This window comes from Rhagoletis pomonella, unplaced genomic scaffold (genome assembly GCF_013731165.1).
Source record: "Rhagoletis pomonella isolate Grant_MI unplaced genomic scaffold, Rhpom_1.0 Rhpom_scaffold_00011, whole genome shotgun sequence".
NCBI classification, from domain to species: Eukaryota; Metazoa; Arthropoda; class Insecta; order Diptera; family Tephritidae; genus Rhagoletis; species Rhagoletis pomonella.
Genome location: NW_023458565.1, coordinates 26,696,308 through 26,712,665, shown reverse-complemented (window position 1 = coordinate 26,712,665; position 16,358 = coordinate 26,696,308). Strand labels below are relative to the sequence as shown.

Sequence of the window (16,358 nt, the reverse complement as noted above, 5' to 3'; positions counted from 1 at the left end):
ACACGCATACAATTATTCTCACTTTTCGGAAACTTCAGAGTGACAAATTTAGAGCGTATTCAACAATTTTTATACCCGAGCGCACTTGTGCACAAGGGTATTATAACTTTGTTCACATAACGGTTGTTTGTAACAGGCAAAACGAATCGAGATAGATATAGACAAATGTATACATAAATGATCAGAATGAAAAGAGAAATCGATTAAGCGGTGACTGTCTGTCCGTCCGTCCGTCCGTCCGTCTGTCCGTCTGTGCACACGATAACTCGAGTAAAAATTGAGATATCGTAACGAAACTTGGTACGTGGACTTCTTTTGGGCATAGGACGGATGGTATTGAAAATGGGCGAAATCGGACAATAACCACGCCTACCTCCCATATAACGGTAATTTTCAGAAATACGAAAAGTGCGATATTTTAGTAACTACTGAAGATAATTCACTCGAAATTGATATTTACAATGAGTTTTAGACGAAAAATAAGAATATTAAAAAATTTTGGCAAATGGGCGTAGCCACGCCTACTTATGGTTACATGTGTATATCTTGGTAACGGCTGCACCAATTTCTTCCCAACTTGGCACAGTTGTTCGTCCTGCTACAACATACCAAATGGCCGAAAATTTTTAAAATCGGACAATAACCACGCCCACATCCCATATAACGGTAATTTAGAAAAATACGAAATCCTCGATAAATCAGTAAATATTAAAGCTAATTTATTCAAAATTGATGGTTGCAACAATTTTTTACCAAGAAATACGCTTATGATACAATTTTGGAAAATGGGCGTAGCACCGCCCACTTATGATCACATATATGTATCTCGCTAACCGTTCTAGCAATTTGAACCAAACTCGGTATGGTTATTGTGCTTGGCACATAAAAGCAAAGCGTTGAAAATTATTGAAATCGGACTAAAATTACGACCGCTTTTCATATAACGGTATATTTCAGAAATGCTTGAAACTGCAATATTTCGAAATTTAAGGACGCTAATTTACTTAAAATTTATACACCCCGGCTTATCGTGTAGCGGTAGCTTTCGGAAAGGTGGAAAACATATATTTAATAATTGCGCCGGGTATTTAATGTTCGGCTCCGCCCGAACTTAGACTTTCTTACTTGTTTATTTTTATTTTTTAATTTTTCCGCTATATTTGATCCACCATATTAGATTATTGAAATCTGCTTTCAGATTAGTAATCAGCTACCATAAAAATTCCGAAATGCTACCAAAAACCCCCGAGAAACAAGTTTCGGGCGAATTGAATAAATTTTTAAAAATTATTCCGCCATATTAGAACCGTCATTTTGGATTTTAAAAATGTATAGCCAGATTCATGGTCAGCGACTCTAAATACCCCCGAGTAGCAAGTTTCAAGCGAATTCAATCAATTTTTAAAAATTTTGGCCGCCACATTGGATTTTTTCAACCTGACTGTGGCCCAATAAACTACTAGATACAAAGTGGTGTACAAATCCATCAACGCCAATCTATTAAAATAGTCTTGTCCTCCTAGATTCTCTATTCGGACGTGTTATTTCGCTGAGATCAGTTCAAAGGTAAAGCGGTGTTGGTTGAGTGAGTTAAGAGAGGATATGTGAAAAGGTGACTAATGTCATGCGATTTAACAGATTTCAGATGCAAGAGAGCTTCGTTGTTCTCTCAAGGCAACTCTAGCTCTTTTTCTGCAATAGGTGATAGCGTTCACAAGGCTAGATGATCTTTGATAGTTTTTTAGCTTGTTTAGAATTGTCCAGCAATGTCTTAAAACAGGCAATCACACCTCTTTAGAGCTGTGGATAAAAATCTCAGACGCCTGACAAGATTTTTCAATGTGAAATTGTCATATTTTCTAAACCTTACGTGCATATGTATGTACGTACATATTTTTATGTACCATATAGCAGAAACAACTTCAGCCAATATTTGATTTTTTTTTTAGGACAAGGACACTTCAGGTGAACAAAACGGCTTTAGCAGTAACTCTTATCAGCGCGTGCACAGTTGACCCAAAATACTCACTAAACTTGATCCACTTTTGAATTTTTTTTTTCATTCATCAAATCTGTATTCACCGGCTACTCAAAGTTCGCACAGTTACAAAATGCCTATGAAGTCCACCAATTTTAAGCAAGCACCGATGTAACGTCCACGTCACTTTTGTGGCTTTCGTTGTTTTTGACACTTCGCGCTGTTTGTTACCTGCCACCTGTCGCTGTATCACTGCAGTTCGCTGTGGTACCCACAAAGACTTATAGCCAAATCCATCAAAGTGACAAGATAACGTGACAACGTGGTAGGCAAACAGTGAGGTAAACAGCTGAGCAAACAAGTAACACAACTGACAGGCAACGGCGCGGAATAGGGCCATCAAGAGAAGGTAAACAAAAAAAAATAAAAATAAAATTAAAACCAAAGTACAAGCGCTGAGAGTGTTGTTCTAATAAATGGACATGCCACTTTGCAGCGCACATAGCGGCAGGCTATACAGGCGATAAGCACTTTTTTGGGTTGCCTTTGATAATTTTTTTTTTCTTTCGATTCTTTTCTTGTTACGAAACAGTTACGGTTGTATTTCTTGTTTAGCTGCTTTACTTACCTACAACAATCACAATTTCGTGGTAGAATGAAAAATGGAGGACACATTTTAGTTTTTTTGAGTACATATTTGTACATACTGTGTATGTGTATGTACGTATGTAAGTACAACATTTTCGATTTGTCGCTAACACTTGCCCAAGACATGATATGCCCTTAAAACTTCGTTTTTGACAATACTTATGTATTTTATTGCACTTATTTTTTCAAAAATTTTTTTTCTCAGCGCAACTTTCTCATTTGTGCAGCGTGCATTTATTTGTCTTGAAAAATCTGTATGCTTGTGTGTCAGTGTATTGTTTTTATTTTCACTTTTACGTGATGAAAATGAAAATCTGCGTTTGCGGCATGCAACGCTATGTGCCATTTCACTTTAGCTCGCTCACCGCTAAAACAATAACAACATGCAAGTGCAGCTGCTGCCTGCTTACTATGAGCACCAAGCACCAAGCACCGTCAGTATTTTTGTTTTTTGTTTTGTTGCGGCGCTTAGTTTTTGGCTGCTTTATAGTTTTTTATTTTTTTACTTTTTATTATTGGAGTTTTTTGTGGTAGTTAAGCTTGGCGTTTGCCTGCCACAACTCGTAAATCTCGGCCAAACTTTCGCTGCTTTCGCATTTATCAAAATGGCAGCACAATGCCAGCTGTGTTCGTGTTTTTTGCTTGTATTTGAGCTTCATTTGCTTGGCTGGCAGTTGTTTCTGTTGCACACTTGGCGGACGTGTCAGCGAACTAGAAACTTATTAGAGCTGCAACATGACATGAGCTAATATGCCTTTCTAGAAAGTGAAGCGAAGAAAAAATTGTGTCATTTATTTTGTTCAGAGCTGAGTGTAAATTTATTTTAAAGAGGATGTATGTATAAATACATACATACATGTTTGTGTTGGTACATAGTGCTGAGTTTGAAAGCGGAGAAAATGGCGTAGATTTATACACGATATATCAAACTGCAATGGATATGGTGACTAGCAAATAAAATACAATTTTGTGTAGCTAACAATTTCAAACAAAATGTCACTGGTACATTCGCTCCAAAATACAGGAATAGGATGACCTCCAATGCGATGGCAAGGCCAGGTGAAGAAGGACTTGGTTTCACTTGGCATTTCCAATTGACGTCAGCTGGCACAGGAGAGACCCGGCTGCCGTTCTTTGTTGGTCGCGGCCAGAATCGCTTAGGTGGTTAAAGCGCAAATAAACGAAAAAGGAGCTGTTCGTTTTGGCAATTTGTTATCGATAAAAAAAATATATTAAGATAGGATTTCGATAAATAAACTTATGGTTGAAATTATCTATTTTTCAATGTCGCTTATAATTTGCATAATGTTATCGATACATTTCTCCTTAAATTATCGAGGGTGGTAAAACATCGATTATTTTTTGTAAAATTATTGACTTTTTCGATAAATTTTCGACTAATCTATAATTTTACCTTAATGATATCGATATGTATGATTTTGTTGATCGATAAATAAATTGCATGGTTGATGGTGCCAGTAAATATACAATTATGAACATATATCTATCTGTATATGCATACATACAGTGGTCAAAATTCTTATCTACTGTAATTATTTTTACAATATTCGCAAATGTTTTTCATAGTAATCTTTTTTCGTTATTTTTCCAAACATTTTACAAAACTTAAAAAAATCAAAAAATTTTCATCAAAATTTCTTTATTTGAATTCAGATCTTCTTGAAAATTTTTGAGTGTGCAGTTTTATAGCTTATTCAATTCTCATTCAATTTCAGTACAATAAAATGCAAGTTTCAAGTCACTAAAAATTAAGGTTGATTTTTTAATTTTTTTTACCTCAATGGCGTTGAGCGTTTTTTTTCACACAAAAATACACTTTGTTCATGCGTTATATGGAAGAAAATGTACAACGCCCTTAAAAATAAAAATAAAAAAGAAAAAATTTAAAATTAAAAATCATCGCTAGTTTATGGCGACTTGAAACTTGCACTTTATTATTAGATATATTGAAATTGAATGAACATTTTTTAAAGTTTTGAAAAAAATTAAAAACAATATGTATATAGTTTTTGTTGGATTATGTACTATATTTTCGTAAAAAATTTGCTAAAAAATGTTTCGGGAAAATATTGGCGAATATTGAAAAAATAATCACTGTAGGAATAGTTATTTTGACCACTAACCCCAATAACTTTCTTTTTTTACTATTTTATATACAAATTAACCATAAGTTTTCCATAATTTTTCATATTTTTCTTAATGTGTAGTTGTTCCAAAATTTATAAAAATATTTTTCAACAATCAATAACACAGGTCTGCAAAAAAATGGGTTCGGAATGTTCTATAAAAGTGTAGTGTCATTTCCGAAGTAATTTTTTGCGTAGAATCCGAATCCGGGGTTTAAATTTCTCTATCACGTCAGGACTTTGAGATATCCTAACCTAAAAGTGCAAAAAACGCTGTTTTTGCCCATTTTTGAGGTTATGTAGCTACGAAGATTTTGCTCTTCATAAAAAAGTAGACGTGGTATTTTAAAGTATAAGTCTTCCTCTTTTAAATGCCGTTGAGTTTGCTCAAATATCTTAATTTTTCACTGAGATATCGCATTTTGAAGTCTCCATGTTTGTGAATTTTTCATTATCGAAATTTTCCGATAACGAAAATCCATTGAGATAACATGAGACGTGATACGGTCGATTATATAGTCGCACAAAAAAAATAGCCAACTAGACCCATATATCCCTATGTATTTTCTCATGTTATCTCAATGGATTTTCGAATATCGAAAAATTCACAAATATGGAAACTTCAAAATGCGATATCTCAGTGAAAAATAAAGATATTTAAGCAAACTCAACGGCATTTCAAAGAGGAAGACTTATACTTTAAAATACCACGTTTACTTTTTTATTAAGAACAAAATCTGCGTAGCTACATAACCTCAAAAATGGGCAAAAACAGCGTTTTTGCACTTTTAGGTTAGGATATCTCAAAATCCTGACGTGATAGAGCAATTTAAACCCCGGATTCGGATTCTACGCAAAAAATTACTTCGAAAATGACCCTACACTTTCCTAGAACAAAACGTTGTTGACCTGTGTAATTATTGGGATATTTTTTTTTTTTGGTATAATATGTATTTATTTATTGGTTTTTTTCTCGAAACTTATGCCGAATTTCCACTAGGCATTGAAATGACAAAAAATGTATGCCATTTAAAAAAATGCCATGTGGAAATGAACCTAATGTCTATTTTTTAATGTAATGACACGATTATTTTTTAATGCCCGACTTTGTCATTTGTCATTTTTGCCATTTAATGCCTAGTGGAAATCCAGCATTACAATAAGTTTTGAAATCTTACAAACTTGTTATATTTAAAAAAAAATTTATCGAACCGTATACCGATAATGGTTTTGAAAAACGTCAACTAAAACTACCGTTTGAATATCCAGAGCGCTTCCACAAGCGCTTCAAAACACTCTGCCTCAAACACCCACCTCACCAGCTCAGCACATTCGACCAAATTTATTTGCATACACCCGAAAAATGTTAATGAGTCTGACAGCTCAAGGTAGCTTGCTTGCTGCCACAGACAGCTGACATGCGCACACACATTCATACACATGCATGCAATGTATTCTATTCGAATAGTTTCCAAGAAAGGACGAGCGCGAATTTTGCCAAAGGAGAAACATATGTACATACATATCTACATAGAAGACGCGCAGTCAGCTAAGGGTACAGCGCAAACAACAATTGCTAGGCTTGTCGTACAACATGTAAAACATAATGAACCCCATATCAAAGTGGTTGCCGCGACGTCGATTGCTTTTGGCTGTTGATGTTGCACAGTTGCAGTTGCGTGTCGAAATTGCTTTTGCAAATATCTGTGTTGCATACATATATTCATGTAGCATGCAACATTTGTTTACGTGCGAGGGATGCGAGCGGCGCTATAATTACAATACGCGAGGAAATTAAATAATGCCGCCTAAGCGTTCTTATGTAAGGATATTTTTGTGTGTGCTGAAATCTATGTGGTTAGTTTAATTTAGGGAGAATTTGAAACAAGTTTGTAAAACAAATTAAAACTAGCATTTTATTATAAAACTATTATTATGACTAGAATAATTTGACTTATATATCAAAAAAAATCTGATGGATCTAATTTAAAAAAAAATGTTGGCAATCGGTGATATTTTTTAATCTCTTGCCAAAAGCCTTGATCTAAACTATGATTGTTGTATGCATAACATTTAAATAAACATTGTCTTTAAGCCGCATTATACGTTTAAATATTCATCTCACTATTAAACTTCCGGCGTTTCTTTATTTTCCAGAGAAGCTTTGATGTAAGAAAATAATACTCGTACAAAAATAGGGGGCGTTCCATAACAAAACGGACGGCCAAATTCTCTCTAAAAGTAAATATTTAAACAATTTTTTTCTCTTGAAAAATATTTCACATACAAATTTTTTGAAAAAAAAAATTGTTTTTGAAAATATTCCATCTCAACAAAAATTTAAAAAAAAATCACAATGGTAGCTCTGAGTATTGCGCAATATTTAAGTATAGTACTATGGGGGCATAATTTGAGTTATGATTTTTTTTTACACCGAAGTTGAGTAAAATGAGTACATTACAAATTTAAAATTTTTTTACATTTTTTACAACGGCGTTTTGCACTTTTTTCTTATGGAAGAAAATGAGCAAAACCGTTTTCAATGAAAATCAAAAAAAAAAAATAACGTCGGATTTGCAATCGATTAAAACCTGCACTTTATAGAATTTAATGTGCTACAAAACTGCATACTCAAAAAAATTCAATAAAAAAATTTTAAAATTTTTAATTTTGTAATGTACTCATTTTAGTCAACTTCGGTGTAAAAAAAAAAATTCATAACTCAAATTATTGTAGAGTGCACCCCATAACACTATACTTGAATATTGCGTAATACTTTAAGCTACCATTGTGATTTTTTCCAAATTTTTTTTTTTTAAAATGGCATATTTTCAAAAACTATTTTTTTTATCAAAAAATTTGTATGTGAAAAATTTTTCAAGAAAAAATCAAACTCAAATTTCATATTTATTTATTATTTATGATTATGCATCAACCCTAAAAATTTGAAAAATTTTCAAACGCACAAATGTGAACTCCGTCCGTTTTGGTATGGCACACCCCATATACATATATGTAGGCATGTGTATAAGTAATCTTTTCGTACTGCAACTTTTCATCTTGGCACAAACATTTATTTCCGTTGAAAACAAACAGCAAATACTATTACAGTCGATTGACTTCGTTGAAGTCGCTTTATATGAAAAGTTTTCAGCGGTTTTCTTACTCGCACTACTTTATATGACTTCCTGAATTCAAAGAAATTCAGAAAATGTGTACTTTCCCAGGGGTCTATGACAAGTAAAATTTTGAAATACTTTTCATTCCTTGTAATTACATATATATATATTTTACATCATTTATTTTAACTAGGGAAATTTACAACAATTGTATGTTTATACAAATCCGGAAGCCATACTTACAACATGTCAGCCGCCAGCGAAGAAGTTGGTAAGTGAGAAATATTTTCAAATATGTGTGCATTAGGGTGATCCATGAACAATGGGAAAATGAAGTTTTTGAAATTATTTCGCTGCCGAAACTGAAGAATATCGAAATTAAGGAGGCCCATATTTTTACATAAAATCGATTAGTATTTAACCGTGCCGCCGGAGCTTTGAAGTTTTCCATATATTTTACATAAGGAAAATACATTTTTTCTCCAAATTGCTGTAAATAAAAATTTGCATTTTTTAATCGAATAAGAAAAATATTCAAAAAATAAAATTGTGATGTATAATTAATTTTAAATTCTTACTAAGTACCTTTTCATTAATAATAAACACTTTTGAATAAGTAAACAAAATGCAAAGAAAAACTGCACAGCAAATGACTTCAATTTCAAAATTACACTGTAGAGCCGTCTTTTTATCCCCGAAAAACGCGTATTCGGGGGAGAATACTTTCCTAGTTTTGACCTTCATGTGTTCGGCGGGAAGCCGTCGCCATGTCGCGGCTTAGCATTCGAGCAGATGACGAGAAGCCACCCAGCTCAAGGAACCAATCTCTCCACCGCCGGCTTTACGTAAGACCCCGACTACTCAATCACGATCGCAATTGCTGCTTCTGCGGCTAAAACTGAGGCAGCAGAGCACATACTGATTGAGTCGAGGATTGAGGATCACAGTGTCAACTACATATATCTGAGTCCGAGGAGATTTCGACGAAGTTCCGGCTACTATTTAGTTCCCACGTCCTTGGTAGGCAGGCGCGTGCCTAATTCCCCCACCAGAGGCCGTGGTAGGCAGGCGCGTGGCTGCTGATGAAGCCGGACTGTGCTCTGTCGTGCAGACTGGGTTCGGAATCATCAGGCTCGTTTTCTATACCCACGAGTAACAGGAAGTGGAAAAGTTCACCGTAGTAATTCCGATACCATGGCAAGCCTGTTTAAAACTAGTGGACGACCGATACCCACAGTCCCCATACCAGAAACTAGGCACAACTCACGGCACACGCTGTTCCACCTTGGAGTTGGTTGGAAACTTATGTGAAGGAATGGCAGCTAAAAAGGCAATCTGAGAAATTAATTGAAACCAAAGGCATACCCATCACACCGACTTTCCTTTAATAATAACTTCTCCTCGCCAATAATTCTGTTGTCTTCGCGCTTCTACCATAAGCCGGCACTATAACTAGATACATGATCGTAGATACATATAGCCCAGCCGCTCCCTTGTGGAGAATATAGCTGCACTTGCGGTACTGCATGTGAACGGTGGACACAACCTAAGAAGTGATACCCATCCGTACATCTGTAGGCAGATGTCCTCTCCTACATTAACGCCCATACATGTTATCTTGGCTTTTGGCCACCACTTCAGTTCTGCGAAATCGGTTTTACAAACGTATTGAATAATGAAATCGTAAGCTTGGAGGGCATTTTCTCAATGTTTTACTCTAAAGACATTAGCAGGCATACAATGTCTTAGTAGCCCTGCAAAAAAAGTATTGTATATCATCATACATACAACTAAAATAATGAATAAGCACAGTTTTCATTAATGAAAAACTAAATAAATATTTTTCGACTTCCTTCGTAACACCGTGAGACAGCCAATTTTGCACGTAAAAAATTAATATACTCGCGAAACCAAGGGCCAAATGTAATAAAACTGCGTTTTTAGTTTTTCTCTCTGACGTAAGCATTTTTAGGGCTTTGAAATTTGAAAAATATGATTACATAAAAAAATTATTTAAAAAATCCAGTGCAATGTAGAAAAACAGCATGGGTAATTAAAGTGAAAATTCTGTAGAATTAAAGCAAATTAAATTTTTTGGGGCACAAGGATGAGTTGGTATTGAAAATGTCCTTCTAAAGTTATATTCTTGAAACTTTGCAATACTTATCTATTTTTGAAAAAAAAAATATATGTTAAGGACTAATACACATTTCACCACATCATCAAATTTTGTCCTTCTAACTCTATTAGCTTATAAAAAAAAATTAAACAAAGGGCATTCTCGATACCTTTTCGTCCATGCTAGCCAATAAATTTTATTTATTTTTTAATTCTACATAACTTTCTCTTTCATTTGGAACCCATACTGTTATTCTAAATTGCGCTGAATTTTTTAAATAGTTTTTGGAGTTAATCATATCTTTGGAACCACAAAAGTCCATTTACAAAATCCTGACGCCAAAGAGAAAAATTAATAAAAGCAGTTTTACTACATATCGCCCTAAGCTTCGTGAGTATATTGATTGCTTCGTGTATTTCAAAATTCTATGGTTTTTGTCGCACCGTGTAATCTGCCTTGCAACCAGAAATATGTACGTTTTTAATCATCTTCCACATTCTTATGCATCTCATATAAATTAATCATACATTTTTTGTTCTGTAATAAATAGTACTCGTATAATTAGTATATGGAAAAAACATAATGCAGCATAAATTATATGTATCACGTATTGCGCAGTTTTTCGCTGCAATTTGTACAAATTAAGATAACGGCATTGAAAATTTGCATGCAATGTGATAGCAAATAAGCGGCTTTAGTTATAAATAATGCAATTAAAAAACAATTCAAGTGGCTCATATACATAAATAGTTGCTCATGTCATAATTAAATAATGAAAATGCGACACTTCATCGATAACATTTTCATTATAGCTGCAATTAAACTTTAAAAATTTCAGCTTATATGTAGCTATATAAATAGTTCAAAAGTGAAAAAAATTTAACTGTTTAACACTTGCTTTGGGGGTTAATCTCCTGGTGATTGTTGAAAATAAATAAAAACAAAACCTTTAAAGTGTGAACTTTTTAAAGGTTAAACTATTTAAATGTGCGAGTATAAATAAAACGAGTTTGTATGAAACATGATAAAAGCATAGTAAGGTAAAACCGTTCTCTCAATTCGTCGGCCATGATTTTTTTTTTTTTTGAGTTTGCCAGCATTTTAAAATCATATAAAATTGAGAGTAAAAAAAAAATAAATTTTTCAAAGTTTTTGTTGTTTGAGATTGAAAATGAGCATGTGTGTGTGAGTTTGTGAGTAAAATTTTAAAACTAAATTGCTTGCAAATCTCAAGAATTTGAAAAATTCCTCTCAGCGGTTCTACCTTACTACATTTTTATCGTGGTATGTATATGTCATAGAAAAAAGTCAACAATTATGGAGTTAGCATTAAAAAAAAATCTTAAACGAAAATATTACTATCAGGTATACATACAGATGCGATCAACTAATTAGCAACTTATTTACTTATTTTTAATAATTTTCATTTAAAATATAATGCAATCTATAACAGAAACCATAATAACAAATAAATAAATAATAAATTGCAAAAAATTTAAGCAAACTTAAAAAACTTGTCATCAAAATTTCAAAATTTTTGATTAGAATATTTATAAAATTTTCAGATATGCAGTTTTGTAGCCCAATCAATTGCAGTAGCAAGTTTAAAGTCATTAAAAATTGTCATTGATTTTTTAGAATTTTTTTTGTGGAGGGTTTTGCGGTTTTTTCTTATAAAAAAAAGTGTATCATATGTAATAAGGAAGAAAATGCGCAACACCCTCCACAAAAAAAAATCTAAAAAATCAACGGTAAACTGCAAACATTCTGCCGTCAAACTTAGCGACCCTTAAGAATTTCCGATTTTTTTTAAAAGCTTACAATTGCTTCGGGCTTTTGAAGGAGTAAGAAACGATTGACAAGAGTTCCACAAAGTTATGGTATTACGTTCCAATATTTTTCCACGGACTCATGTGCACAGTTTATTTTGGAAATCTTATTCTAGTGCTATATTTTATCAAAAACACAAAACTCAACCTTGCAATCCTTTCTGAAAAGTACAAAATCCGTTTAGCTTTATTCACTTCAAGTCTCATTTTCATTGCTCCGTATCCTTTGGAGTATTTCGCACATCGGATAAATGTCAAATTTTCACATCAGCTGCGAAATAACTCCACCCTGAAGGGTGCCTCCGTTTGCGTCCTCGATATCAACGACTAACCCCGTTCAACCATCATAATAACAAGATGAGCGACGGTACAATAAAGACCCACCAGCAATGCCTCTATAGAGATATGCTTGCACATAATCCAAAGCTGTACTTTTATTACAATAAAAGTTGAATAGAAGTTGTTTTTAAGGTTACGATTTTCTCCTGCAAAAACCCCTGATTAATGCTTGCCTATACCTAAGAAAATATGAGGTAAATTTATTTCTAATATTTTTCGGAAAGAAAACACTTTTTGAATTTTTCGAAACTATTGTTAACCTTTTCATGGAACTTTTTTGGATTTATCGGGCTCTTCACATTTTTTTTTTGCACTTTTGGGTCTTATTCTGGTCTCTCCAGAAATTTCAAGCCATTTTTAACGGTTCATTTAAAATACATACATACATATATAACGTAGTGTTTTCATTAAGGATTCTACTATATATGGATATCTGGCATACCCAATTTGCATTATCATTACCGAAAAGCGGCTACAGAAAATCTCCTACAAACTCTGTAATTATTATTTCGAAGGCGAAACCTTACTACGGTTTTTTCAACCAAGTTATTTTGATGTTTTCATGGTAAATACACTGATTGTAAGAAATGTGATTTAAGTTAAACATTTGAAAACACTTTCATATGTCTGACTGTAGCTGAACGTGCAGAGATCCTTGCTGCTATTTGTTGACTTCCAGCAGCTTCGGGTTCGTATGCCGTCAGAGGCATTTTATTTGGATTTTGTTTTGTTTGTTTTCTGTTTTTTTTTTCCTTTTTCTCTTGTTTTTTTAATTACGAAAAAGCATCTGTGAAGTACAAAACATGATTAAACGACGAAGAAAATTTATTCAAGTTCAACATTTGAGAGCAAATTTACAGAACGGTTGTAGCTGCGTGCCTAGAGATGCTTGCTGTTATTTGCTAACTTCCAGAGGGTCCATGCTCAAATTTCATCCGAGGCAAAGTTTTAAAATAATATTAAAAATTTTAGTTTTGTACCTCCGAATTATGAAAAAGCATCTGTGAAGTACAGAGCGTAAACCAAAACATTGTTTAATGTTAACAAAAGTGTAGTTAATATTACTAAATCATTGTTGAAAATATCAACGATGGCATTGTAATATTAATCAAAGAGCACACTGATTCCTTTTCAAGTTTGAATTCGGTTGATTTTTTTCACAGTGTAGTTAAAGAATTATTTAATAGAAATATGCGTATAAAATCAAGGCAATTAGTAGCAGTAGAGCAGCTGCCCTGAATTTTTTTTCAAATTTTTTTGGCAAAAATTCTTAATTTGTAAAATATGGACAGATATTTGCATTGAAATCTTCAAAAAAACGAGGAATCGAAACCACCCTCTGGAACTTTTGCTTTACTCAGGAGTACCAACGCTGACACGGAACGAGACAAATTTACATTTTTATTTTCTTTTATTAAATTTTTTTTATTTAAATTTTTGTCTATGTACAGCGTGGCGACGCATAACTGTTACCTAGGTTTTCTGAGTAATAAAAGCGTCCTTTATAGATTTTCCGAAAAAGGTATTTTATTGTAATTTTCCAAAGATTTTACCTTAGTTGTAATAATTAGATTTTAAATTTTAATCCTTATTTACATTTGCCAGCAGTGTAAACTTTGAGAGAAAAGTTCATTAGGCACGCAGGTCTTCGTCAGTTAAGTTATTTCATATCTTTTGTAATCATAGGCAAATTTTCTCCATATTTAGTCCCTTATACTCCCCCTTTTGTCCAACATAAGGCCTTGTTCTCAAAAATCGAATAGGCTCGGAACTGGTGACTAGGACGGCCATTCATTCGACCAACCCTTTACAGTTTTTTCTTTTTTTTATCTTTTTTTATACAAAGCCTTTAAAAAAATACACCTGAAAAAGACTTACGCGCCAAATGAACTTTTCACCCAAAGCTTACACCGCTGGCAAATGTAAATAAGGATTAAAATTTCATAACTAATTAATACAACAAAGTAAAATCTGTGGAAAATTAACAATTAACTACTTTTTTCGCAAAATCTATAAAGGACCCTTTTATTTCTAAAAAAAACCTGGGTAAAAGTTATTCGTCGCCAAGCTGTATGTATATTTCACAAAGCACACTGTGATATTTAACAATATAGACAATTTTTTAAAGCTTTGGATACCAGAAGCAACAACAAAATACATGTATCTGCTGTTTTTACTCTAATACTAACCTGTTTGATATGCTTTGTATAAAAAATATAGCAGTTAAATGGAATATATATTTTTGCGCTCTAAAACCTAGTACATTTGAAACATATAAATCTAAATACAACGACAACCACTAAATGCAAAACAAAGCTTCCTGTTGCCTACAAATGAGGGACGAGATTTAGTTGAAACAGCGTGCAACGTGAATATCAAAATAATGGCCTAACAATAGTTGGTGAGATTTTAAAGCCACTTCCTTGCTGTGGTGATGGATGTTTGAACAGCTGGCAGCTTGTTGACGCTAACAACAACACACAATAGTTATGTAGTTGTTTATGCAGTGCTTTGGACAAAAGAAGAAAGTCCAATGAACTAACATTGTATATCGGCTGCAGTCACATACTCTAATTGCAGTTGACATTCGCAGTTAATGAATGAGTAAATTAATGAATGCACCCGCGCGAATATGCATACATATAGATACATATACGTACATACTTTCATATATACGTGTTAGCGTGCATTTAAGTGTGAATGTTGCCTTAGCAAAGCACTAGACTCACCCCCCGTAATGACAAGTTGTTGTGACATTTGTGCTAACAAACAATTGACTTTCCTATGCGCACACGCTAAGCCCAAAGAGCGTTGAAGTATATATGTATGCACTACATGTACTGGGGAAGTAGCCACGACCAAATGCATATATCTGTGTATATATGTATGTAGAGGCACAAAAGTAAGTTGTGTGTATTATTTGTGATTTAGCCACGACTCTACCGCCTGTGGATGATGACATTAGCACTGCTGCTTCTGCCTACTACTAATGCTCTCAACAGCCAACAGTCCCTCTGCCAGCGATAACACCATATCTGTGCCACATAGCCACCTGCCGTATTGTTTTATTTTACTGTCATTGTTGTTTTGATGGGCTGTAGTTGGTGTTGTCGTCGCCTTCAGCGGCATAATAGTAAATTGATAGCATTTGTAAACAGCGTTTAATCCATTGGAATTACGTAACAACACGCGCGCTCGTGTCGTGCTAACACAAACGACAACAACTATAGCAACAACAAAGCAGTAACAGCTTAAACAACAACAACAACAACACCACCAGTATGTAAGAGCTCTTACTTCCACTAGCCTGCCAAGAGAGTACAACTACTACACAAGTGTCATCCACTTTTCATCAGTCCGTGCTATGCTTTACACACCGCTAGGTGCTGCATGGCGTATACGTTACGTTCAATTACGCGCCGACAACTATGGAGATACATACTACATAGCCCTTCCTGGCAACACTCATACGTCTTCACTATTTTATTTTTATTTTTTTCACACTCATTCACACACAATGATGCCGTCCCCTTTGCTATTCACAATAATGCTGTCAACTAACCGCATTTGTTTTCGTACGTCGCACCGTGTCGACTGAACTGACTGAAATGCGGATTTATACGAGTACACATTGAGAGCAGACACTCCAGCGGTCCGGGTGTTCCAAACAAATGTTCACTCTTACTACAGTACTACACATATTCATACATATGTATGTACATACCCTTTAAAAAAAAATTCTGAATGCTCAGAATTTATGAGTCTAAATATGATTCTGAGACCAATCAACCTTTCGGCTTTTTTCGGACTCTCTTGGTGTCATAAATTCTGAATTGAACAAAGGTAACAAAGTTCTCGTAGAAGCAAAAGTATATTAATAATCAGAATTATAAAGAATATTGGTTTTAGTACTCAGAGGGCGTCATATTTCAAGACTCTAATATGACTCCTAATTTGGACTCATATTGGCGTGCCCTTCTAAGAGCTCATAATGATGGTTCAGAACTCAGAATTCTGAGACTTTTCTGACTTTAAATTGAGTCCGAATGTTTACAGGGTATATGTACGTACAAAGCAAAATATCATAACATATACGTGTGTATGCCCATGCTGAGGTAATGCTGTGTTAAAACGCTTCCCCCACTACATACTACATAGGTACATATGAATGTATGTATA

The 16,358-nt window shown here is 34.0% G+C and overlaps 1 protein-coding gene across 1 annotated transcript in view; it reads right to left on the bottom strand.

Moving 5' to 3' along the window:
• The window catches only part of LOC118746906 (collagen alpha-1(XVIII) chain), a gene marked incomplete at both ends in the record, with an annotated part of 818,664 nt that overhangs the window by 363,255 nt on the left and 439,051 nt on the right, over positions 1 to 16,358 (bottom strand).